Source organism: Cryptomeria japonica, chromosome 3 (genome assembly GCF_030272615.1).
Source record: "Cryptomeria japonica chromosome 3, Sugi_1.0, whole genome shotgun sequence".
Taxonomy (NCBI): Eukaryota; Viridiplantae; Streptophyta; class Pinopsida; order Cupressales; family Cupressaceae; genus Cryptomeria; species Cryptomeria japonica.
The window spans coordinates 175352416-175356208 of NC_081407.1; the positions used below are offsets into that span (position 1 = coordinate 175352416).

The window sequence follows — 3793 nt, forward strand, 5'->3', positions numbered from 1 at the left end:
GCGTAATCAGTTCCACGGAGTTGTAAATCAATATGTGCTCGAAATAATTGTAGTCGTCTGAAAACGAGGAGTTTATCCTCCACACGACTTGACTCAAAAGTTACGCTAACGTTACGCAAAAAATTCTCTCACCGTGTATTATACGTAAGTAGATATTACCCATTATACCTAAATAGTAGTAGCCAATGGAGGAGAACAAACACAGGATGCAAATCATGGCTATACAAAATATATAGAGTAAGATCTTCCGGTCTTCTTCAACATGTGTACTGCTTGTTTTACCAGTGTTAGTGGGTGTGGGAGTATGTCAAACTGGCGGAGTGGCTTCTATAGTTTCTCCTGATGTAGTGCTTGTTTTATTAGTGATTGTGGAATTGAGCAAGAGTCAAAATTGTGGATGTAATGGACTGTGTTGTAGTCAATGGGGATACTGTGGAAGTGGAGATCCCTACTGTGGAGCTGGTTGCAAAGAAGGTTCTTGTTATTCTTCTTCTCCTCCTTCTACTGGCGCCAGAGTGGCTTCTATTGTTTCTTCTGATGTCTTCAACTCTCAAGTTGGAGGAGCTTCCCGTGGGTGTGCAGGAAGTGAGTTTTATAATTATGATCCATTTATTAATGCTTTCAATGGCTTTGGGACATCTGGGTCTTCCGATTTTAAGAAGAGAGAAGTTGCTGCCTTCTTTGCTAATGCTGCCCATGAGGCTAGAGGTAACATATCCATTACAATCTGATTTATTTTTATGTTGTTTTATATCTATTTTAAGTTTATGTTACTAGTAGCAGTACTAATAAAATGGGTTGTATATATTGGATAATAGGGTTTTGTTTCATCGAAGAGCAGAATTCTAGAAGCATATATTGCTATGCCTCCAACACTCGGTATCCCTGCAACTCCGACAAGAGCTATCATGGTAAAGGCCCTCTGCAGCTCTCATGGTCAGTGACCATTTTCATTTCCTACATATATAATTAGTTTTCAAATTTCAATCAATCAAATATTATAACGTTGCTCTCTGTAGCTTAGCTATTCTAATGTAAAGTGATGACCGGAACTATAACCACGGAGTGGCTGGAAACTATCTTCAATTTGATGGTCTAAACAATCCAGAGGTTTGTGGCCAGTGGCCACTGATTCGACCATCTCATTTAAGACGGTGGTCTGGTTTTGGATGGTGAAAAACCAATGTCATACGGGAATCACGTCTAGCCAAGGCTTCAGAGCCATGATTAGTGGTATCAATAGCATGGAATGTGACGGTAATAAGTGTTCTGATTTCCTACTGATATATAACTTTAATAGATACATTCGATGCTTAAACATTTTCTTTTTCTCTAAAAAACGTGCATTGATATGTGTGGAGTTGAGAAGGGAAAGCCTGGCCCTACTTATAAAGTTTGTATTAATTTAAGTGATGTTTTTGTAGTTTCAGTGGAGTATTTTAATTTATTAAATTTTATTTGTGGCGGGTAATTTTGTGAGACGTTTTATTTAAAATCTTTCTAGATATTAATCCAAAGCAGAAAGAAGATAATTGTTATGTGCACCAAGAAAGCCAATTTTGATTAAAAGATATTCAAATGGGCATCAAATTAATGTAATGCTATTGAACTATGTACGACTATGGATAAGATAAAGCACTAAAGTCAAGAAAATACATTTAATTTGATGGGTTGAATAGTCTAGATATCATGACTACTAATTCCTCTATTATATTTAGGATAGTAGTGTGGTTTTAGATGGTGAAAAACAAGTATCATGTGGTAATTATTCATAGAAAAGATTTTGACAAAATCATTAGATCTATCAGTATCATGAAATGCAAAGGTGGAAACAATGCAATTATGATAAACATTGTGAATTATTTCCATGAATTTTTTCAGCAACTCAATGTTGACCCAAGATTGGATGTTGGACATTAATTTTTGATTATTTTAGTATCATGAAATTATAAAATAAGATAGCGATTCCAACAACAAACAACAATATTCCTAGGTAGTTGCCAGTTGCCAATGCCTAGATCTCAATACTTCAATAGTAACAACAAAAAGTAAGAAAAGGAGAAATCAAAAAGGTTTTCCAAATATCCTCCACCACTGAGGCCCTAGAGAGTTAGCTAAGGTGAAGCAAACTCTACAATGACTAGCCCTTACCATGTTGAAAAAGGTGATGAAATTGAGTAGTTTGATGAGAGAATAAAGAATGCCAATAGAAGTAATTCCATCTAGTAGGAGCCTCCAATGACAATTTAGCTAGAGAATCAACAACCATATTCCATTCACAAGGAATATGAGAAAAAGAGAATAAAAAATTTGAGTAAAAGAAAACATTTGCTCAATCAAAGATACCAGATCTCTTTAAGATCCATTAGAAGTCTTGTTGTTCAATATAGAAACTAAAATCATAGAATCTGTTTCACAAATAATCCATTTCCAACCCAACTCATAAGCTTTCTCCAAATCCATAAGAAGACACAAACCTTCATTTGAATATTAGTACCAAACCTTGTAGCAATAGAGAAAAAGAAGTGAACCAGGCTGGTAGTATGACATCCAGGACCACTAATCCTAGCTACTCCTAGATTACCCCTAGGAGAACTATTAGTATTGAATTTAAATACATTAGAAGGGGGACGAGACTTTTTTCCAACACTATTAACCTTACAAAAAGGTTTTATTTTAGCCCTAGGCAAACAAGAAATGGTTAAATTATCCAAATCTAAATGCTTGATAGTTAAAAGCTTGGAGGAAACAAGGTTCCATTTTTAAAAAAATTGCATCTATAGTCTATTCGTTATAATTTAAATCCTTATGTGAAACAATTGGATGAGATGTTGATGACACTAGATAGTTCAATGATTTCTCTCCTACTAAATTGTCCAAAGGATAAACACAACACAAATTCCACAAGTCAGATATATTTTAGAAGCATGAATAGGAGGCCTCCGAAAATGAGCTCAAAAGTCAGCCAAATAAGTAGCATAAATAACAAGGTTTATTCCAGCAATGCCACTATTACTGCCAATGACTTAAAAAAGGGGCATATGAAGAGAAGATGCAAGAAATTTTTCCTCATTTTATCCATAGACAACACACTTAAATGGGCATTAAAAAACTCATCATTGTATGTAGTTCCAAGTAATACATTTATTTTGAAAAATAAACCAAATAAGGAAAAGTACACTTGACCAAAATAATATAATTTCATACCCTTTTCTACTAGGGAAAATCCTTTAAACTATGCATCAACTTATAACAACTGATAGTCACTTCAAATAAAATAGTCTCCTTTAGGATCTAAACCCCAACCAAAAGAATCACTTTTTTGAAGTAAAGGACAAGGGAAATTGACAAGAATAGAAGCTAGGAGATCCCTAGACTTATGATCACCCCCACAGGGCAAAAATTAATATGTTTCTAGTGAAAGATAGAAGTATTCCACACCTAATGACACTCTTTGAAATTAGTAACTTTATACCAATGAATAATCACAAAAATATTACTTGAATGATGAAGTAAAGGGGAGAAGTGGAGAATTGGTGGGTGAAGATCCCAAGAATTAGATCAAAGGAGAGATCTATCACTAGAATTCATAATAAAAAGGAGACCTCTTTTAAGAAATGAATAAACCTTCAATACAGTAGTATTCCAAACCAAGGAGCATTTACTAGTCAAATAAATTTTTCAAACCTCACATGAAACCACCATTGGAAGATATTTATAACTAAGGATTTTAACCTAAGATTGAGTTTGATGTGTATGACATCTCTAAAAAGGTTTGGAAACCAGATCTTGA

General features: G+C 34.4%; 1 pseudogene; it reads left to right on the top strand.

Moving 5' to 3' along the window:
- Window positions 1–206: 206 nt before the first annotated feature.
- On the top strand, window positions 207–1920 carry LOC131029187 (endochitinase 4-like; annotated as a pseudogene).
- Window positions 1921–3793: the final 1873 nt, after the last annotated feature.